The sequence below is a fragment of the Herpailurus yagouaroundi genome, unplaced genomic scaffold (genome assembly GCF_014898765.1).
Source record: "Herpailurus yagouaroundi ecotype Mexico unplaced genomic scaffold, PumYag 190, whole genome shotgun sequence".
Classification (NCBI taxonomy): Eukaryota; Metazoa; Chordata; class Mammalia; order Carnivora; family Felidae; genus Herpailurus; species Herpailurus yagouaroundi.
In genome coordinates this window covers 22889946-22914389 of record NW_024412421.1, presented here as the reverse complement: position 1 = coordinate 22914389, position 24444 = coordinate 22889946, and the positions used below count along the sequence as shown (strand labels likewise).

Here is a 24444-nt window from a genome sequence, read left to right as displayed (position 1 = left end):
TAGACATTTCTCTAAGAAGACATACAAATGGCCAATAAGCATAGAAACAATGCTCAGCTCTGCTATTCATTAGGGAAATTTACATTGAAACCTCAGTAAGATACCTCTTCATACCCAGTAGGAAGGCTGTTACCAAAAGAAAAAAAGAAAAAAAGGGGAGGGAGGGAGAGAGGTCAGCAGAAGTAGAAGAAAAGAAAAAGGATATAACAAGTGTTGGCAAATAAATATGTAGAGAAATTTGAACACTCTTACATTGCTGGTAGAACTGTGAAATGGTATAGTTGCTGTAAAAAACAGTTTGGCAGTTCCTCAAAAAATTAAATATTGTAACTCCATTCCTAGGTGTATACCGAAACAGGGACTTAAACAGATTCTAATACACCAGTGTTCAAAACATTATTCACAGTTACTAAAAGGTAGAAACAACCCAATTGTCCATCAACAAAGTAACTGATAAACAAAATTTGGTATATCATTAAACAGAATCTAGTATGTCCATATAATGGAATGTTACTTGGCCAAAAAAAGGAATAAAGTTCTGATACACGCTACAAAATGGATAGATGTTGAAAACATTAAGTGACATAATCCATATATAAAAGGGTGATATAATTCTAAAAGTTAGATGATTTGTAAAGACGTTAATTAGAGGTTATCAGGGTTAAGATGGGGGAGAGGCACATGTGCTATTACTATATGGGTACAGAATTTCTTTTTGGGATGATGAAAAAATTCTGGAAATAGTGATGATGGTTATACAACATCCTGAATGTACTTAATGCCACTGAATCATACTGGATGTAGTTGTTAACTTTTATGTTGTATGTGTATAGGAATAAGACCTTAATGTGGTTATTGTTTTTGAGACTCCTTGCTCTAACTTACAAATGAATGATAAAACTTTGGTTTTCTTTGTTTTGATTCTTAACTTAATGTTTAATCTTATTTAGGTTTTCTGCATAGATTCTTTTCCTTTGAAAACAAAATGTGACCATCCATTGGGAATATTCTAATATTTTAGTATTACTTTAATAAATTAATGAGATTTTTTCAAATGCAAACTATTCTCAGAAGAATCTGATGACACTGGCATAGTTTTTTTGGGATATGCTTAGGCTTGGCTGAACTGGGGTCAGGAGGCTGAGAGTTTAGAATATGGAATATCTAGGTCATAGTAAACCTGGAAGACTAGTGGAAACAGTAGTAAATTTGTATTCCACAGGCAAAGGGATTCAAATTACACCTTTAACATTACTGAAATAATAGTTCTAAAAACATAATTAATGTTACCTTTTTGGATAGGATAGGATAGGATAAACTGCAACAGCAACAAACCCCTGTATTTGTTTGGCATCATCTTCTCATTAACAATCAGCATCAAGAGAGATTAGAAACTTTCCTTTTCATTTAGTCCCAACCTAAATACCCCAAAGGCGAATGTAGGGTTTGTGTGAGGATTTAAGTTTTGGCTCTTTTAAACAGCTATATTTTAAATATTTCTTCACAGTGAGTTAGGTGATGTTTCAAGTAAGGTTAGACTCACTATAGTTAGGCTTCACTCTGTTTCAAACTAAGGGAAAGTTGTGTTTTTTTTTTTTTTTTCTAATAGACGAGGTATTTATAGGTTTTTGAGTTTTCACAGTATTGGCAAAATTCAGTAGTAGAACTCTCAACTTGGGTAATGGCATCAGCTTTGATGCTAGTGTTGTGTACCAACTGTGGAAAGTATTGTGTGTTCTCAAGTAGTTCATTTAACTCACTGTCAGCATCTGGAAATGGGAACAATATTCCCTACTACGTGGGATTCATATGAAGATAAAATAAGAAAGAATGAAAAGTGCTTTACACAATATCTAATACATTGGAAATTATCATTAATGGTAGTTGTCACTATTGATTAAATATCATTTACCTTTCCTGCCTTTATGCGGTTTTGTGAATATTAGATGAGTTAACATGAAAGCTTTTTAAAATTGGTAAGGTGGTATGTAGGTGAACATTTGACAATTGAAGATCTTTTTCTCTTTTCTGAACTTTTTATTTTCACTATTATAAAATAAGTGTTTAATATTATACTATTTACATTCGGTTTTGTTTTGTTATTTTATGGATGTTAATCTCAACTCCTAAACAAGAATGTGTATGTTGCTTCAGGATAGCTAATGTTTCTTAGCTCATATTTCTCTTCAGTCTCCTATGTATAGCATGGCGCTATGTTACTTGCGTGAAAAACACAGTAAACATTTGTTTACTTTTAGTAATTGGTCTTTTCTAAGCAGGCCCTTAAGCATATCATAATTGCAATTAGAATTAACAGTCACCCTGAACATGTGGCTGCTGCTATGCTCTTGAGAATTCCCATTACTGGAAGGTGACCTTCAAGTATATCCCACTGGATACTGACCTGACAAAAGTGATTCATACCTCTAGCCAACAACACAGATCTCTGCAGTGTGTCCTGCTTTCCAAGCCACACTAAAACTAAAGCTACTGAAATAAGTAAAGCATATTATTTGTTTAATGAGGATATTATTTACTAAATAGAAAATATTATTACCCAAGCCTATTTTTAGAGTTGGATTAATATTTCCTGTCACGTACAATATCAGATACTGTTTCCTCTAAAAAACTTCTTTATCCAAATACAATTTTCAGGAAATTAGCACAGTACACACCCTATAATATGTTGGGGTGTGTGGGGGGGTATGTGGAATTAATGATAAAATGAGATTGAGTCAGTAGCTAAGAGCCTAACTTTGAAGTACAAAAGTTTTGAATTCTCAACTTTGCTATTTATTAGTTATGTGACTGTGGGGGATGTAGTTTAATTTTGTAAGACAAAGTTTCTTCTTTGGTTTTATGGGCATTATAATAGCCATCTCATAGGTTTTTTGTATTAAATGAAATAATCGATTTACAGCACTTAGCACAATACCAGATACCTACTAAATACACATTAAGAGTAATTTTAATTGCAATAACATTTTTAGCCTCAAAATTACTTAAAAATTACTCTCAAGTAGGAAATTTCAAGAAAGGACAGCTCCCACATTGGTCATTGCAAGTGCTCAGTGGCGTGATGAGAATTCAAATCTCATTATTGTACTCTGCTATCCTCAAAATGTTGGTCCTTGTCTTCAGACTAGGTTTTCTCAGGGTCAGAGGTGACCACTATAGTTTTAGTCTTCAATTAATCCAGCCAAAGAAAACACCATCTCTCCACATAGGTTTCCTTTTAAGAACAAGAAAATCTTTTTTGGAAACCTTCTAACACACTTGCCTCCAGTACTCATTTACTGAGTTAGATACTCACTTCCTAAATGAACACAGGTGAGGAGAAAGGGATTATGGATTACCTAGGGGTGTGCTTAAAGAAGCCAAGATTTCACAAAGCAAGAAAGAATATCCAACAGAAGAAAGACAGTCTTTTCAACAAATGGTGTTGGGAAAACTGGACCACTTTCTTACACCATGCACAAAAATAAATTAAAAATGGATTAAAGACATAAATATGAGATAGGAAACCATCAAAATCCTAGAGGAGAACACAGACATCTCTTTGACATCAGCCATAGCAACTTCTTTGTTTTTAAAACTTTTTTAATGTTTAATTTTGAGAAAGAGAGTGTGCAAGCACAAGCGGGGGAGCAGCAGAGGGAGAGAGGGAGACAGAGGATCTGAAACAGGCTCCAGGCTCTGAGCTGTCAGTACAGAGCCTGATGCAGGACTCAAACTCAGGATCTCTGAGATCATAACCTGAGGCTGAAGTCAGATGCTTAACTGACTGAGCCACTCAGGCACCACCAGCCATAACACTTTCTTACTATATATGTCTCCTGAGGCAAAGGAAACAAAAGCAAAAGCAAGCTATTGGGACTTCATCAAAATAAAAAGCTCTGCACAGCAAAGGAAGCAGACAAGAAACTAAAAGACAACCTACTGAGTGGGAGAAGGTATTTGTGAATGACCTATCTGATAAAGGGTTAGTATCCAAAAGATAGGAAGAACTGAACACCCAAAAAACAAACCACACAGTTAAAAAATGGGAAGAAGGGGTCTCATTTGGTTAAACATCCAACTGTTGGTTTCGCTTTAGGTCTTGATCTCATGGGTTGTGAGATTGAGCCCTATATCAGCTTCCTGCTGACAGTGCAGAGCCTGCTTGGGATTCTCTCTTCTCTCTCTGTTCCTCCCCTGCTCATGCTCTCTCTGTTTCACAAAAGAAGATATCAGATGGCCCGTAGACACATGAAAAGATGCTTATCATCATTATCATTAGGGAAATACAAATCAAAACTACAATGAGAGATCACATTAATATCAGATTGGCTAAAATCGACGACATAAGAAACAGCAGGAATTGGCAAGGATGTAGAGAAAAAGGAATCCTTGTGCACTGTTGGTGGGAATGCAAACTGGCACAACCACTCTTGAAAAGCATATGGAGGTTCCTCACAAAGTTAAAATAGAACTACCCTGTGATCCAGCAATTGCACAACTAGGTGTTTATCCAAAGAATACAAAAATACTAATTCAAAGGGGTGCATGCACCGTGCTGTTTATAGCAGCATGATCAACAATAACCAAATTAGGGAAAGAACCCAAATGTCCATCAACTGACAAGTGGATAAAGAAGATGTGGTATATCTGTATACAGTGGAATATTACTCAGCCATATAAAGAATGAAATCTTGGTCATTTGCACTGAAGTGGATGGAGCTAGAGAGTATTACGCTAAGCAAAATGAGTCAGAGAAAAATACCGTATGATTTCACTCACATGTGGAATTTAAGAAACAAATGAACAAAGAGGGAAAAAGGGAGAGAGAGAGGCAAACCAAAAAAAAAAAGACTCTTAACTATAGAGACCAAACTGATGGTTACCAGAGGGGAGGTTGGTGGAGGGATTGTTAAATAGGTGATGGGGATTAAGGCATGCAATTGTTGTGAGGAGCATTGGATGTTTCATGGAAGTGTAGAATAATTATATTGTATAACTGAAAATAATATACTGTATGTTAACTAACTGGAATTTAAATAAAAAGTTAAAAAGAAAAATCGAGATTCATCCCTGAGTTTTTGGTTGTGTCACTTTTTTAAAGAGTGGATGCTAACACAAAATTGGCGTCATTTAACTGGGGGAAAGAGGTGTATACCATGGCTATTATCTGCATAATAGAATATTTGCTATTTCTTTTTAATCCTCAGATGGAGATTCAGATGTCTAACAGCTCAGTTACTTGCCAGTGTCATCCATGAGTTACATTATTGTCATTGGTTTATTAGACAAGTAATGCCAATTCCATTCTTTTTTCACTCTTTTAAATGTTTCATTCTATTATGTTTCTACTACTGTGGAAGATTACTAAATTGTCACAGCTAAAAATGGCAAGTACCTAGGAATATCAGGTTTTCCTGAAAAGGCTCAAAAACATAAATGGCATGATAACTCTATTTACTTTCTTTTATTTATTCTTATTTTTTATTTTTTGTATAGCTTCTTTCTTAAGGTGAATTTTATCTTGGGGTGGAAGCAAATAGCATAATTTCACCTTTCTAAGCTAAAAAAATCCATTAGACAGTTGTTTTTCTGTTTACTTTCCATCTGGATTAGGTAATCTGTATTAGCCACACCAAGATGAGAAGGAATTATGATATTACAATATTTTTGTGAAGGAATAAAAGAAAACATTTTTCATTATCTCAGTGAGTTTGTAAAAGAGAGGGGTGTGGGACGCCAGGGTGGTTCAGTCGGTTAAGCGTCTGACTCTTGGTTTCAACTCGGGACATGATCTCAGTTTTGAGTTGAAGCTCTGCGTCGGGGCTCTGTGCTGGCAGCCCCGACCCTGCTTGGGATTCTCTCTGTCCCTCTCTGTCCTTCCTCTGCTCGTGCTGCTCTGTTTCTCTCAAAAGTAAATAAACTTAATTAAAAATTTAAAAAAAAGAGAGAAGAGTGTGACTATCTAGTAATATGTATAAGAAATCTTTTAGTTTCCCTGATTCCTTCCTCCATAACTCCATTTAAATAAACTGTTTGCTACTATGAACTTGACTTGATATGTAAATAATTTTCATAAGAAACTTGAGAAATGGAGATAGTCTTTTTTTTTACTCTCTATTTCTGTAAATTTGAAAAGGTACAGACCATAGAAACAATTGAAGAAAACAGTGAGACATGATTTAGAAGGAAAAGGGTGAAATTGATGGAAGAAGAAAAACCCCCTAAAAACAACTCACTTGTTAAAAATTTTCTAGATTTTATACAATCTTTTTTTGTCATAGAGAAGTGCTATTGTAGTACGTCTCATTGGAAGCATTTTTTAAACATCTGTAACATAAGTAACTAATAGAACAGGTATTAATATAGACTTCCTTTATTCATAACCATGCCATATGGTAAAATTATATGAAGAGTGAGGCATCTTATCTATAGGCACATTTCGTTGTTAAAACCTTATTTTTAGAAAGGATTCTCCAATAGGACTGTTAATATTTGCTAATATTTTCTAAAAACATTTTTAAATTAGTGTGTTTATATTAAATTATTGATTTGGTTGAATTTAAATCTGTCATCTCAGTATTTGTTTTCTATATGTCCCCTGTATTCTGTGTTCTTTTGTTCCTCTTCCCCTGTGTTCTTTTAGATTAATGAAGTATTTTTTGGTTTCTATTCTATCTCTTCATTTGACTCTTTTGGTCATATATACTTGTGTTGTTATTTTATTGGTTTCTTTAGAAATTAAATATACGTACTTAAATTATCACAGTCTACCTTGCAATAGTATTATAGTACTTAACTTACAATTTAAGAACCTTACAGTGATGTCTTCTATTTATTTCCCTCTCATCCTTTGTACTATTTTGTTATATATTTTACACCTACACTTTTTATAAGCTCCAACATATATTTTGCTCTAAACAGTTAACTGACTTTTTGGGGGGTGCCTGGGTAGCTCAGTTGGTTGAGTGTCCGGCTTCAGCTCAGGTCATGATCTCATGGCTTGTGAGTTTGAGCCCCACGTCGGGCTCTGTGCTGACAGCTCGGAGCCTGGAGCCTGCTTCATGTTCTATGTCTCCCTCTCTCTCTGCCCCTTCACCGCTCATGCTGTCTCTCAAAAATAAATAAAAAATAGATAAATAGTTAACTGACTTCTAAAAAAATTGTGGTAAAACATAAAACTTACCATCTTAATCATCTTTTTAAGTGTGTACTTGAGTATTGTTAAGTACATTCACATTGTTGTGCAACGAATTCCTAAAACTCTTTTCATCTTGCAATATTGAAATTCTATACCAATTAAATAACAGCTCCCCTTTGCCTTTCCCCCAAGCTCCAGGCAACCACCATTCTACTTTCTGTCTCCATGAATTTAACTGCTATAGGTACCTCATATAAGTAGAACCATACGCTAGTGTGTTTGTGTGTGTGTGTGTATGTGTGTGTGTGTGTGTGTGTGTGTGTGTGTGTGTGTGTGTGAGAGAGAGAGAGAGACAGACAGACAGACACTGGCTTATTTCATTTAGCATAATGTCCTCAAGGTTCCTCTTTGTTGTAGCATGTATGAGGATACCCTTTTTATTTTAAGATATTTTATTTTTTTAAATGTTTATTATTTTTATTTTAATTCCTCAATAATTAACATTCATGTTATATTAGTGTCAGGTATACAATATAGTGATTCAGCAGTTCTGTACATTACTCAGTGCTCATCATAAGTGTACTCTTAACCCCCTCCACCTATTTTACCCATACCCATATCCACCTCCCCTCTGATGCCATCAGTTCTCTATACTTAAGACTCTGGGGATTTTTTTGTTTCTTTTTTCTTTGTTTCTTAAATTCCAGATATGAGGAAATCATATAGTATTTGTCTTTCTCAGACTGATGTATTCCAGTTAGCATTATACTCTCTAGATCAATCCATGTTGTTGCAAATGGAAGGATTTGATTCTATTTTTATGGCTAAGTAATATTCCATTATATGTGCGTATGTATGCATGTGTGTGTGTATACCACATCTTCTTTATCCATTCATCCATTGATAGGCACTGGGGCTGCTTCCATAATTCGGCTATTGTAAATAATGCTGCAATAAACATAGAGGCGCATATAACTTTTCAAATTAGTGTTTTCCTGTTCTTTGGGTAAATACCTAGTAGTGGAATTACTGAATCATATGGTAATTCTATTTTTAATTTTTTGAGGAACCACCATTGTCTTTTCCACATTGACTGCACCAGTTTGCATTCCTACCAACAGTGCAAAAGGGTTCATTTTTTTCCATGATCTCGCCAACACTTGTTTCTGTTTTTGATTGTAGCCATTCTGACTGGTGTGAAATGATATCTCATTGTGATTTTAATTTTCATTTCCCTATTGATGAGTGATGTTGAGCATTTTCATGTTTCTGTTGGCCATATGGATGTCTTCTTTGGAGAAATGTCTGTTAATGTCTTCTGCCCATTTTTTAACTGAGTTATTTGTTTTTTGGCTGTTCAGTTTTATAATTCTTTATATTTTTTGGATTCTAACCCTTTATCAGATACATAATTTGCAAATACCTTATCTCATTAAATAGGTTTTCTTTTGTTGCTCCTTTGTTGTGCAGACGCTTTTTATTTTGATAAAGTTCCAATAGTTTATTTTTGCATTTGTTTCCCTTGCCTCAGGAGACATATGTAGAAAATAATTGCTCTAGTATATGTCAGAGAAGTGACTGCGTGTGTTCTTTTCTAGGATTTTAATGGTTTCTTATCTCACACTGAGGCCTTTTAATCCATGTTGAATTTATTTTTGTTGTATGGTGAAGAAAGGTGGCCAGTTTCATTCTTTTGCCTGTAGCTGTCCAGTTTTCCCAGCACAAGTTTGTTGAAGAGACTTTATTTTTCCCATTGCATATTCTTGCCTCCTTTCTCAAAGATTAACTGACATTGTAATTGTGGGATTATTTCTGGACTCTCTATTCTGTTCTGTCAATCTTTGTGTCTGTTTTTGTGCTATTACCATATTCCTTTGGTTATTACAGCTTTGTAGAATGTCTTGAAATTGAGGATTGCAATACTTGTAGTTTTTTTCTTCTTTTTCAAGATTGCTTTGGCTATTTGGTGTCTTTGGTGGTTCCATACAAATTTTAGAATTACTTGTTCTAGTTCTGTGAAAAATGCTATTGGTATTTTGATAAAGGTTGCATTAAATCTGTAGTTTGCTTTAGGTAATAGGGACATTTTAACAATATTTGTTCTTCCATTATATGTGCATGGAATATCTTTCCGTTTGTGTCATCTTCGATTTCTTTCATCAGTGTTTTACAGCGTTCAGAATACAGGTTAAATTTATTCATAGGGTTTTTTTTAATATGAAATTTATTGTCAAATTGGTTTCCATACCACACCCAGTGCTCATCCCAAAAGGTGCCCTCCTCAATACCCATCACCCACCCTCCCCTCCCTCCCACCCTCCATCAACCCTCAGTTTGTTCTCAGTTTTTAAGAGTCTGTTATGCTTTGGCTCTCTCCCACTCTAACCTCCTTTTTTTTTTTTTTTGTTTTTTTTCCTTCCCCTACCCATGGGTTTCTGTTAAGTTTCTCAGGATCCACATAAGAGTGAAACCATATGGTATCTGTCTTTCTCTGTATGGCTTATTTCACTTAGCATAACACTCTCCAGTTCCATCCATGTTGCTACAAAGGGCCATATTTCATTCTTTCTCATTGCCACGTACTACTCCATTGTGTATATAAACCACAATTTCTTTATCCATTCATCAGTTGATGGGCATTTAGGCTCTTTCCATAATTTGGCTACTGTTGAAAGTGCTGCTATAAACATTGGGGTACAAGTGCCCCTATGCATCAGCATTTCTGCATCCCTTGGGTAAATTCCTAGAAGTGCTATTTCTGCATCATAGGGTAGATCTATTTTTAATTTTTTTGAGGAACCTCCTCACTGTTTTCCAGAGCACCTGCACCAGTTTGCATTCTCACCAACAGTGCTAGAGGGTTCCCGTTTCTCCACATCCTCTCCAGAGTCTATAGTCTCCTGATTTGTTCATTTTGGCCACTCTGACTGGTGTAAGGTGATATCTCAGTGTGGTTTTGATTTGTATTTCCCTGATGAGGAGTGATGTTGAGCATCTTTTCATGTGTCTGTTGGCCATCTGGATGTCTTCTTTGGAAAAGTGTCTATTCATGCCTTCTGCCCATTTCTTCACTGGATTATTTGTTTTTCAGGTGTGTAGTTTGGTGAATTCTTTACAAATTTTGGATACTAGCCCTTTATCTGATATGTTGTTTGCAAATACCTATTCCCATCCTGTCGATTGCCTTTAGTTTTGTTAATTGTTTCCTTTGCAGTGCAGAAGCTTTTTATCCTGACGAGGTCCCAATAATTCATTTTTGCTTTTAATTCCCTTGCCTTTGGAGACGTTAGACCAATCTTAAATCTTAACTCTTCCAGTAAATCTTACTAACTCTGGGCTTGATCTCTTTTCTTCCCTCTACTATGCTGTTTCATACTTTTTGCTATTTAACTCCTATTATTGAGCCTTGTACATAAGTTTAAAGGCTTGTTTTCCCAATTAGACTGTTTTTTTTTTTCATACAGTGACTAGGTCATACACATTTTGATCCTGACTGTTTCCATCTCTCTATACCCAAGCCATCATCAAGCTTTGAAATACCTGAATATTACATCTTCTTGGGGGATGTGTCAAGTAAGAAATTGCTGCGGCTGAGGTCAGAAAGGTCTTTTCCTGCTTTCTCCTCTAGGGTTTTGATGGTTTCCTGTCTGACATTCAGGTCCTTTATCCATTTTGAGTTTGTTTTTGTGAATGGTGTAAGAAAGTGGTCTAGTTTCATTCTTCTGCATGTTGCTGTCCAGTTCTCCCAGCACCATTTGTTAAAGAGACTGTCTTTTTTCCACTGGATATTCTTTCCTGCTTTGTCAAAGATTAGTTGGCCATACTTTTGTGGGTCTAGGTCTGGGGTTTCTATTCTATTCCACTGGTCTATGTGTCTGTTTTTGTGCCAATACCATGCTGTCTTGATGATTACAGCTTTGTAGTAGAGGTAAAGTCTGTGATGCCTCCTGCTTTGGTCTTCCAGGGTCTTTTGTGGTTCCGTACAAATTTTAGGATTACTTGTTCTAGGTTCAAGAAGAATGCTGGTGCAATTTTGATTGGGATTGCATTGAATGTGTAGATTGCTTTGGGTAATATTGACATTTTAACAATATTTATTCTTCCAATCCATGAGCATGGAATGTTTTTCCATTTCTTTGTATCTTCAATTTCCTTCCTAAGCTTTCTATAGTTTTCAGCCTACGTACGGATCTTTTACATCTTTGGTTAGGTTTATTCCTAGGTATTTTATGCTTCTTGGTGCAATTGTGAATGGGATCAGTTTCTTTATTTGTCTTTCTGTTGCTTCATTGTTAGTGTATAAGAATGCAGCTGATTTCTGTACATTGATTGTGTATCCTGCAACTTTGCTGAATTTGTGTATCCGTTCTAGCAGACTTACGGTGGAGTCTATCGGTTTTCCATGTATAATATGTCATCTGCAAAAAGTGAAAGCTTGACTTCATCTTTACCAATTTTGATGTCTTTGATTTCCTTTTGTTGTCTGATTGCTGATGCTAGAACTTCCAATGCTATGTTAAGCAACAGGGCTGAGAGTGGACATCCCTGTCGTGTTCCTGATCTCCGGGGGAAAGCTCTCAGTTTTTCCCCATTGATGATATTAGCTGTGGGCTTTTCATAAATGGCTTTTATGATGTTTAAGTATGTTCCTTCTATCCCGACTTTCTCGAGGGTTTTTATTAAGAAAGGATGGCGAATTTTGTCAAATGCTTTTTCTGCATCGATTGACAGGATCATATGGTTCTTATCTTTTCTTTTATTAATGTGATGTGTCGCATTGATTTGCGAATGTTGAACCAGCCCTTCAGCCCAGGAATGAATCCCACTTGATCATGGTGAATAATTCTTTTTATATGCTGTTGAATTCGATTTGCTAGTATCTTGTCGAGAATTTTTGCATCCATATTCATCAGGGATATTGGCCTGTAGCTCTCTTTTTTTGCTGGGTCTCTGTCTGGTTTGGGAATCAAAGTAATGCTGGCTTCATAGAATGAGTCTGGAAGTTTTCCTTCCCTTTCTATTTTTTGGAATAGCTTGAGAAGGATAGGTATTAACTCTGCTTTAAATGTCTGGTAGAATTCCCCAGAGAAGCCATCTGGTCCAGGACTGTTATTTGTCAGGAGATATTTGATGACTGATCAATTTCTTCACTGGTTATGGGTCTGTTCAGATTTTCTATTTCTTCCTGTTTGAGTTTTGGAAGTGTGTGGGTGCTTAGGAATTTGTCCATTTCTTCCAGTTTGTCCAATTTGTTGGCATATAATTTTTCATAGTATTTTCTGATAATTGCTTATATTTCTGAGGGATTGGTTGTTATAATTCCATTTTCATTCATGATTTTATCTATTTGGGTCATCTCCCTTTTCTTTTTGAGAAGCCTGGCTAGAGGTTTATCAATTTTGTTTATTTTTTTAAAAAACCAACTCTTGGTTTCATTGATCTCCTCTACAGTTTTATTAAATTCCATATTTATTTCTGCTCTAATCTTTATTATTTCCTTGCTTTTACTGGTCTGGGTTTTTTTTTTTTTTGTTGTTCTTTTTCTTGATCCTTCAGGTATACGGTTAGGTTGAGATTTTTCTTTCTTCTTGAGCTAGGCCTATATTGCCATGAACTTCCCTCTTAGAATAGCTTTTGCTTCATGCCCCAATTTTTGGTCTGTTGTGTTTTCATTTTCATTTGTCTTCATGTATTTTTTTACTTCCTCTCTTATTTCTTGGTTGACCCATTCATTGTTTAGTAGCATGTTATTTAACCTCTATGTATTCATGTTTTTTTCCAAATTTTTCCTTGTGGTTGATTTCTAGTTCTGTAGTGTTGTAGTCAGAAAAGATGCATGCTATGACTTCAGTCTTTTTGAATTTGTTGAGATTTGTGGCCTAACATATCTATTCTAAGGAATGTTCCATGTGCACTTGTGAAGAATGTGTATTCTACTCTTTCAGGGTTGAATGTTCTGAATATTCCAATAGATCCGTCTGCTTAGCTGTTTCAGACTTGTAGCTATGCTTCCCTCTTGATTTCTTGGCTCTCACCCTCAATAAGCAAAGTTCAGGAATCAGCCAAGGATTTGTGGGGATGCATTATGCAGATTTTGGAGATACCCTCCCAGCCTCACCCAGCCCTCAGTGGTTTCCCCTTTTTGGAGACTTCCTCTTTGAACTTTCAGGTCTTCCAGCAGCCTCAAGCTCTAACTTCTCACTCTTCAGCCCCACCAAGACTACTCTTTCTGATAAGCTCTATTCCCTGTTTACCACACAGACTGGGAAATAACCTTACTGAAAAAGTTAGAAAAACATGGATGTCACCTATTGGCTTCCCTTATTTCAAAGGCCATATCCCCTTGAGTTTCTACCTGCTATTTATTGTTTCAAATAGTCTTCAAATAGTTGTTTTCTTATATCTTAGAGTTTGTAATTGTTACTGTTAGGAGGTTATCTAGTTTAAGATATTTCACTGTTTATGAATGCCATAAGTCATTTGCGCATTTTTAAAGTTTTTTTTTTTAATTTTTTTTCAACGTTTTTTATTTATTTTTGGGACAGAGAGAGACAGAGCATGAACGGGGGAGGGGCAGACAGAGAGGGAGACACAGAATCGGAAACAGGCTCCAGGCTCCGAGCCTTCAGCCCAGAGCCTGACGCGGGGCTCGAACTCACGGACCGCGAGATCGTGACCTGGCTGAAGTCGGACGCTTAACCGACTGCGCCACCCAGGCGCCCCTAAAGTATTTTTAAATAGAAAAATAAAAGTATGGTTTCTAAGAAATTGCTTATAAGTATTTCTAAGCAATTTCTAAGAAATTGCTAACAATAGCAGTATTTATGCAGCTATTTTTAGAAAAGCAAGAAGTAAAATATACTTCCTAGAATGGGGAAAGAATTAGGTAATATTCTTTCAAAAATAATTTCTGGACTTTTAATTCAACTATGGATTGTGATGGGCATGAAGATGTACTGCTTAGATTTACTTCTGCAGGGAACATGATTTACTGATAGCCACAGCTGCTGCCCTTTAGACCCACTCCCAAGTTCATACCAAGGCAGTGATTCCAAAGTGATCTTTCTAGGCAATGGCTGCATATGATAGGAGTTGTAAGGCAGACCCTTTCCAGTGTCATGCAGGAATCCTTTACTGGGATACTTTGGTTCAAAGATTTCCCATTGGCTGGGCCAAAACTTTGTTAGAACTGTGCTGCAGTCCGACACTCCTCCTACCCAGGCTTCCTTCCTTCCCTTTTTCCATTACAGGTACTAGACCTACATCACAGTCTGAAGTCTCTCTTACCATCCTTGCTACCTTCTCATCACCTATTACAAGTAAGTCCCCAAATCTTTTGCTTGTCTGATTGGCATCTGCTTGTTGGAACATGCAAACAAGAACAGAAACAGACCCAAACTACTGACTGAAAATGAACCAAAATGATGACTTAAAGGAAAAAAAAAATGTTCTTAGAGAAAAATTCCAAATAGTATATGTAGATATTCTCTCCTTTTGGAGGTAGAGCTTAATTCTCCTCCCTTCCAGTGTGGGATGGGCTTAGTGACTTGCTTCCAATGAATACAGCAATATCTGCCAGTATTCCCCCTTTTAAAAATCATCTCCCATTCCACATAGACACAGGAATCTTTTTATACATTTTTTCATAATGCTCCCCCACCCCAGATGAAATTTTGATAACATAAATATACTACACATTTGTTTATGTACTATTTATATATCCATGTTTTATGCATAAGAAGAGTTAGTTATTTTTTTACCTCCAGGAATGAATTTTTATTTGCTTGAGGGTGTTATAATAACCCCACTGAGAATGCATAGAACAGAATATGGAAAAAGCAAATCTCTAACTTACGATGGAGAAATGTGGCAGACACCACCTTAAACAAGTGATCAAAGTTTACATCACCAGTGATAATTCCTGCTAATACCATATATCCCCAGTATGGTACAGTGCGAAGAGTGTTGTGCCTATGTAGGAATCTTCCTAAGAAAATGTAACCTCTGTCTTTTCACAAGAAAACATCCAGCAAACCCAAATTGAGGAACATTCTACTAAATATCTGACCACACTTCAAAAGTGTCAGTGGAGTAAAAAAAAACAAGGGAAATTTGAGAAACTGTCAAAGGTCATCTGAGACTAAGGAGACATGACTACCAAGTGCAACGTGGTATCCTAGATCCTTGCATAGAAAATGATCACTAGGAGAAAAATGATTATGTAATGTGTTTGTAGTCTGTAGTTTACTTCATATCATTATATATTTCTTAGTTTTACAAATATACCATGGTTTTTAAAGATAATAGGGAAAGCTGTGGGAAGGAATAAAGGGAACTGACTCTGCTATCTTTGTAACTGTTCTCTAAATCTAAAATTATTACAAAACTAAATGTTAAAAAAGGAGTGTTCAAAAAATAATTATCATCTGTATTCATTACGCGAAAATAATGGTACAAATCTAAAAAGAGAAGTAGGTACATATAGATCACTAGAATTACAAATGTTAAGCTAATCTGAAAATGAGTTTTTTAGAAGTATTAGTAAATGAAAAAATATAGTGGTTGTAGTAGTTTTCATATTAGTGAAGCTGTGGTATAGTGTATCATGATGTCTGTGCACAGTTAATTCAGATTGTCCTGGATATACAGCAGAATCACATATATTCAAAACTGGCTAGAGAACCATAAAAAATATTGATAAACCATAAACAGAAATGTATCAAGTTGGGGGATATGTCTAGGTGCTGCAAGGATCAGTGTTATGTCCTATCTTATATAGCTGCTACGTTAATGATGTAGAACAAGGAGTAAAAAGCATGTTAATGAAATTCACAGATGATATTAAATTGCAAATACCAGTAAGGGCAGCAAAGCAATATAAAGGTATCCAGAGAACTTAGAAATATGGAGTAGAGACAACAAAATGAGATTCTGTCCCTCCATAGTAGAAAGTACTTTAGGAAAAAACAATAAAACAGAATGGGTATCTAGAATAGGTGAAATCTGAAAGTCATCAAATGGTCAAAAAGACCTGAGGGTAAAAACGAATAACAAAGTAGATAGGAATTTATGATACAGTGATTTTGAAGATTATGGTTACATATACTACATGCCACAAAGAAAGAATAGCGTGGTCTGTTCTTCATACCTAGTAAAATGACATCTGGAAGACAGAACTAATTTTGTGTCAAGTTGGTATTGAGCCACCATCGACAAAATAGAAATAGTAATAAAAATGATTAAGCCTTAGAACACTGCCAACAGATATATTTATCTTCAGCAAATTAACTGAGCTATTTACCAGTCCTTTCATTCATAACTGCTGATTCTAGTTCGTATCCCACATAGGTGACACTTGCTGAGACATACAAGTTATACCAAGCCTCAGAGTACCTTACCTACCTCTTTTTAACGTCCTCCCTTGTCTCCCAAATTAAGTTTACAAATTCTTTGTGATAAGTTCCTATTTTCATTAGGATTAAATTAATATAGCCTCCCTTCATTACTTACTACAGCTGAGTGAAGCTTATGTTGCATCTGCATCACAGTGATGCAAGCCTTATTTGTAAATACATGTATATGCTCCTAATGGCACCTAGAGTATACACTAGAGTAACATCTGAGAAGTGTTTTGCAATTGAGACCTAACTGAATAACAACTATAAGAGAAAAACACAGAGATCAGAATTCTAATAGCAATGCACTATTCTGGTGATCACAGCATACATCAGGAAGCCTCAAGACATTATCACCTGTTGGCAAGGAGTCATTCAGAATAATGTATGAAGAAATCTCTTTTCTGCATAACTGTACATGCTTAAGTATTGCATAATAATAGATGCTTTTGCAAAAAATTTCTCAACACTAAAAAGTTTATGAATTTTTATTTTTATGGTTTAAGAATACCTATTTCTTTAACTTCTGCACTGAACAACCATAATCCTAAGGGCACATGTAATGTTTAGGCCCAGTAGTTTCCAATAAGCAAAATACTTAGGAAAATCAGTGAGTTAGAAGAAATACTGAGATCTTGTCTCAACCTCTTCCTCTTATGTATAAAGTCGTGGAGGGCAGAGATGAAGGAAGGAACACCTCATATGGTTGGGGAAAGGATATTCAACAATACAGTATTTTTAACTGAGGACAATGCTACATTGGATGGGAGACTGGACCAAATAAATTCTAAGGTCCCTCTGCATGCTTTGAGGATATTTTATGTTAATTATTTGGCTGCTTGAATGCCTGTAGAATACAAACACAATATGGTTGTCTCAAAATCTTTACAAAATTAAATAGAATATCATCTATCCTCATTTTTCAGTAAACCTCCCCACTGTAGAGATACAGCTCTTTTATATAAAATAGAGCAAATTCCATATATATACAACAAGAATGTATAAAGTACAACAAAAACTGCTCCCTCAGTTCAGGCTCTAGTTGCCTAGGTGTTATACTTGGTTATTGAATTATTTATTATTGGACAGCCTGGCCTTAACTCTCAAAAAATACAGGACCCTGAACATCAGAATTATAGAGAGGTTAAAAGGCTAGACATAGGCACATTTATCATTAATTCTAAGAAAAACTTGATGACAAGAAATAAAAGGGGGCATGATGCTTCTATACCTGAAATAGTTCATACTGGTCAGTATTTTCTTAAACATTTTTAGAGCAAACTCCAAAGAGTTGCCTTCTTCATATTCCTTGTGGTAACCCTGTCATAACCTGATTCTAACACATCTGTCAGAGGCATAGCTGTCATTTCTATGGTCACATCAAGTCACTTTACAATAGATAGTAAACGGATCATGTCCACTGACTTAAGCATAGGAGAATCTAACTTACTGTTGATACTAAACATCTAATTTTGCTCATTTAGCTCTTAATTTCTTTAGAAAGCCACATATTCCTCACTATCCTTGTCATCCTAGATGCCATTTGTTACCATTTCTTGATTTTTATTAGGCCCTAATATCTGTATCATCCTTAGAAACTGAGACTAGTTCCTTGACTATGAGATAAAAACGGAGAGGGAGGCAAACCGTAAGAGACTCTTAAATACCGAGAATAAACTGAAGGTTGCTGGAGGGGAGATGGGTGAAGGGAAGGACTAAATGAGTGATGGGCTTTGGGGAGGGCACTTGTTGGGAGGAGCACTGGATGTTATATGTAGGTGATGAATCCCTGGGTTCTTTTCCTGAAACCAATACTACACTGTGTGTAAACTGACTTGAATTTAATTAAATAAGTTAAAAATGGCGGGGGGGGGGGCGGATTAGGAGCTGTTCTTTAAAATTTTTTTTTAAATTATCACAATTATGACATTACATGTCCATATTTTCCTCTTTTATTGTCATTCACATATCTTAATCATGGAATGAAATCTCTGTATTCTTATTTTCTATCATTGTAATCTACTTCCTATACTATGTAGGAAAAAAAGTATTCTACTAAACCATGAATATAAAATGAACTACCATTTAGGTCATTTGGAAAACTTCATCTAGTATTTATTCTCTAATCCTTTCATTATAATTTGAATTGACTGTTAGTCTTCCTTTCCTTTGCAGTGATGTTGACATTTAGATAGATATTTATAATAGAATCTGCAGTATCTTTTAACTTAGTGTTCCCATATAGATTGCTGAAGCTTCCTTGAGTACTGCAAGTATCTCTAAATGCCATCTTAAATGTTTTCTTCTTTCTTCCTGACTCCTTTTCCCTCAAAGCTAACTCAATTCCCAAAAGTTGGATAAGAATAATTCAAAAAGTCACATCTTTTTCTTGTGTCTAAAACCTAGAGTTAGGGTATGTGTTCCATTAACTTAAATGAGTTAATGCTTATTTTAGACTGTGATGAAAACAGGAGGTAATGTGGGGTTTAATTCCATTTGTTTTGTTTTTTCTATTATCATTTCTTTTACCATAGTTCACTATTCTTTTTTCCAGACTTATTAATCACATTCTAGCCTATGGTATGTTGAACTTTGTTCACTTTCTTTTGCACTGAATTCATCACAACTGCATGTAGTCAGGCAATAAATGATCAAAATGAAATAGACTTCACTGTCACCTTACAGACCCCGTCATATAGAAACCATGCCATAATTTATTTTCTTGGAATTTGTTCAGTGTCACAAGAAGCTTTAAAAATAATAATTAGGTATTGCAAAATGCCTGATGATACCCAAATACTCTTTTTTAAAAATTGAAGCATTGGGATTGGGGGGACGACTGGGTGGCTCAGTCGGATGACTGTCTGACTTCGACTCAGGTCATGATCTCGAGGTTGAGAGTTTGAGCCCTGTGTCAGGCTCTGTGCTGACAGCTCAGAGCCTGGAGCCTGCTTCAGATTCTGTGTCTCCCTCTCTCTCTGCCCCTCTCCCACTCAATGCTCTGTCTCAAAAATAAATACAAGCATTAAAAAATAAAATAAAATTGAAGCATGGGGGTGCTTGGGAGGGGCTCAGTCGAGTAAGCATCTGCCCTTGGCTCAGGTCATGATATCAAAGTTTGTGAGTTCGAACCCCCTCATCAGGCTCTCTGCTGTCTGCACAGAGCCAACTTCAGATCTTCTGTCCCTCTCTGTCTCTTTCCCTCCCCAGCTCACTCACATGCTCTTTGTCTCAAAAGTAAAGAAAAAATAAAAAAAAAAAATAAAATGAAATAAAATAAAATAAAACAAAATTGAAGCATAGTTGGCATACAGTATTACAGTAGTCTCAGATGTACAACACAGTAATGCAGCAGTTCTGTACATTAAGAGATGTTCACCACAATCAGTGGTGTGTGTTCGTCACCTTATAACAATATTATTGACTATAATTCCTGTGCTATATTTTTCATCCCCATGACTTATTTTATAATTGAAGTTTATATCTCTCAATCCCCTTGACCTAGTTCACCTATCCCCTCTAGCATCCACCAGTTTGTCCTTTGTATTTATGAATTTGTTAGTTATTTTATTTCTTAGATTCCACATATAAATTATATGCTATCTGCCTTTCTCTGCCTGATTTATTTCACTTAGCATAGTACTCTCTAGATCCATCCACACTGTTGCAAATGGCAAGATGTCATTCTTTTCTATGCTGAGTAATATTCCATTGTGTATATATATCGCATATTCTTTACTCATCCATCTATCAGTGGATACTTGGGTTGCTTCCATATCTTGGCTATTATAAATGATGTTGCAGTTAACATAGGGATGCCTATACCTTTTTGAATTAGTTTTTTGTTTTCTTTGGGTAGATACCCAGTAGTGGAATTATTGGATATTGTGGTATTTCTATGTTTTAATTTTTTGAGGAAACTTTATACTGTTTTCCACAGTGATTGCCCAATTTACATTACCACCAGCAGTACATGAAGCTTCTTTTTTCTCCACATCCTCATCAACACTTACTATTTTTTGTGTTTTTGATTCTAGCCATTCTGACGGTGTAAAGTGATATTGTGGTATTGATTTGTGTTTCTCTGATGATTAGTGACAGTGAGCATCTTTTCATGTGTCTTTTGACCATCTGTATGTCTTCTTTGGAAAAGTGTCTATTCAAGCCTTCTCCCCATTTTTAATTGGGTTATTTTGTTGTTGAGTTTTATGAGTTCCTCATATAGTTTAGATATTAACCCCTTATTGGACATACCATTTGCAAATATTTTCTCCCATTCAGTAGGTTGCCTTTTTGTTTTATTGATGGTTTCTTTCCCTATGCAAACCTTTTTATTTTGAGATATTCCCAATTATTTCTTTTTGCTTTTGTTTCCCTTGCCTGGGGAGATACCAAATATTTCTGCTCTCCCCAATTTGAATTGTCATTTGAAGTAAATCCTAAGTTTTAGGAAAATTCCATGTGGTTTATTTAATATGAATTGTTTAGGAAAAATTAAAATTGCTGGTAATCAGTCAACTTTCTCTTAGCTCCTTATATAGGAACCACTGCCAGGCTATATTAACACAAGGTTTCAAATTACCGTCTATTACCTTGAGAATGTGGAGGTAGCATCATTTTGCTTGTTTGTGTCTTGATACTGGGTTTAACTCTGGACTCCAAGATCAATTATGGGTTTCCATAGTTTTTCATTCTTGAGACTTGAGTTCATACAAATCTGTAATTATTTATTTATTTATTAAGTGAACTCTATGCCCAACCTGGGGCTCAAATTCATGACCCTGAGATCAAAAGTCATATGCTCTAGTGACTAAACCAGCCAGGTACCCCTAAATATTCACAAGTGTCTTGTATGTTTTAATTTTCTTTTTATTGGCCTTTTCACAGAAAGCCAAGCTGAAGAGTTTAACATTCCTACCAATTCCCGTTTGTTATTCTTTGTAGTTGTCCTACCCCACTTCCATCTGAATCTATTTTTAATTCTTTCTGATTTCCTTTCATTCCTCTATTGAACATTATTTCATTTTGCTTTGTCTCCTTTGTCCGACCTCCTTGATGATTAGCATATTATTTCATTCTCCCATTTTTTTTACTATACAGTTCTTTCATTTATTTATTTCATTTCATAATATTCATTTCAATCGTTTTCAAAAATATAATATTCCACTGTGTCTATCTTAACTGCAACCCTCCTTTACATCATAAATTTGCTTCATTTGTGGTTACAAACTCACAAGTTTTTTCCCACCTTTAAAAATGATTTCATTTGTCTTCATAGGTTAAAAACTCAAGGTGAAAGACAAGCCATGGGCAACTTAGAGAATTTATGGGTAATTTGAGAGTGGCAGATACTGGAAAAGCATTATGGGTTCATCCCAGATCTACTTGGAGGACTTGGTTAAACTTAATGAAGTTATTCGGTGCATTGCTTAGGCTGGCACTTATGCCTGTGCCTTCTGTCACAACTCTTGCTCTTAAAACTGGGTTGCTTTGGCTTCGAGGCCTATCATATATTCCTCTATAAGTACATCACAATTCTTAAAGATTGCTTAAAAGGAAGAAGGGGTTGATAAAGCCTAGCCATGAAAATCACTTCAGATCTGAAAGATACACGAAATTCAAAATGCTTTACTACTTTACAGAAACTTGCCTGTGATCTCATTAGAGGTGGTTTCACTGAAGCAAAACACTTAGGTTTTCATCTCTCCATTGCTTAAAGCTAACTCTGTAGACTGATCGCACATTGTCAGTATTCTGTCCTTGAACCATAGGAACCAGATTCTGCTCCAGAGTCACCTAGCAATATGTCCAGCTTCCTAGATATTCAAATATCTTCTTATCCTATAGTTTATGTTGGCTGGGTTATATCACTTATCAAGTCTTGTGTATTCTTACTCTAGGTTCATTTTCAGGTTTATAATTTTCAAGTGTAGAATAAAAGTTTCCATTTACAAAAAAATTAGTGTATTTACCCAGGTATTTAAAAGTATATTATTGATAATTGAGGTTTATTTTTCCAAAGAGTAAGGATTCTTGAGTGAAATTTTGAGAGTGAAAACTCAGTTTCTAGAATTGTATTTTTATATAATACCCCTCTCATAGACAAAGATAGAAAAGGGAGATAAGGCATGGGGCAGAGACAGAAAGAGAGAAAGAAAATAGCTTAAAAAATAAATGATAGAAAGTAAAGTCTGAAGAGAAGATAAAAATCAAGAATAGTAATTTCCATCAGAGCTCATCTGAAGGCATGTAATTAAAACTGAGGACAGTTGATAACTAAGAATAAAGACCAGAAATAATACTTTACAGTAAGATTAGTTCACTTGGAGGTACCTAGTGCTTGTGTAAAGTGTAAAAGGAATGGAGGAAAGAAGGCTAAGAGAAGACACTAAATTATCTTACAGCCTTTCGTATTATTTTTGCAGATCCTATTATAGTAAAATGGGCAGAAAGGGGGCTGCGGAACAAGTCATAAGAATTTCTGTATCCAGCTGTCCACTAGTCCACTTTCATGTCTTATTTATGACCACATAATCTTCAGATGCAAATATTGTTTGGCACCATTGCAAAACTAATATTTGGTGCAAATGAAACAGATACTGTCTGATTTCGTATAATTTTACTTCCACCAATTCAGAATAACTTTGCCTTTTTCTCTTAAGTTCCTATGGAAAATGTCATTAATTCATTTTATTTTACTGCACAGTTTATCACAATCTAGGACTGACTTTTTGTTCTTATACCAGAGTTAATAGTGTATAGTATAACTTTCAAAAGGCAGAACTACTCTTCCATTTCTTCCTCTAGCTTCAGAATAAAGTGTTGCAATATCTTAGACATGTGTTTTAAATGGCCCTTCTTTTATTCTTTTTTTGGAGCTGAGCAGAAAATAATAAATTTATATAATGGCAGAATTGACTGTTAGCATCAGTATAAAGTATGCAGGGTGTGTGTGTGTTGAAGAGACTCTGAACCATAAACAGAAATCATCAGATGATGAGTTAAGTATCAAAGTTCTTTGGAATAAGAACCCCATTTCCAAATAACAAGTTAAATTACTAAGTAAAAGTCCTTTGGGGTAATTAAATGGGTGAGAATAGAAATATCTTGGGGCGCCTGGGTGGCGCAGTCGGTTAAGCGTCCGACTTCAGCCAGGTCACGATCTCGCGGTCTGTGAGTTCGAGCCCCGCGTCAGGCTCTGGGCTGATGGCTCGGAGCCTGGAGCCTGCTTCCGATTCTGTGACTCCCTCTCTCTCTGCCCCTCCCCCGTTCATGCTCTGTCTCTCTCTGTCCCAAAAATAAATAAACGTTGAAAAAAAAAAAAAGAAATATTTATGTAATACTGTTTCCATTCAATTCAATAATATTGCTCCTATATTTACAAAACTAAAATGTGAAATGACATTTTTGCTAAAGACATCCTTGTCTCTATCCATGGTATGCTGAAAGCAAGATTTTAAGGTTGAGAGAAGAGTTGAGAGAAATGTTCTTGATAGTCTCCATTCACTATGTAGGTAAGGCAAAAATAACTTGATTGCCTGTAATTTGAAAATAGTTTTTATAGGGCCCTTGAATTACTTTATCACTAAGCAATTTCTCTCTCATCTTTGTAATAGGTACTATTCCAAAATCACAAAGTGAGAAAAGTAACTTAAGTATTTTATATTGAATAATATGCTATAGGATTACCATATTTTCTGAAACATATCCATGATCTTTGAAGAAAAACTATAACAAACATATTATTTCATCAGTTTTTTTTTAACATATAAAATTTATTGTCAAATTCGTTTCCATACAACACCCAGTGCTCATCCCAAAAGGTGCCCTCCTCAATACCCATCACCCACCCTCCCTCCCTCCTACCCCCCATCAACCCTCAGTTTGTTCTCACTTTTTAAGAGTCTCTTA

At 35.6% G+C, this 24444-nt stretch overlaps 1 long non-coding RNA gene across 1 annotated transcript; it reads left to right on the top strand.

The window, feature by feature from the left end:
• LOC121009736 (uncharacterized) lies at window positions 1-18761 on the top strand. The gene is made up of 3 exons (XR_005780809.1): window positions 1-326; window positions 13037-13040; window positions 18751-18761. It is a non-coding gene; the product is annotated as an uncharacterized LOC121009736 (long non-coding RNA).
• Window positions 18762-24444: the final 5683 nt, after the last annotated feature.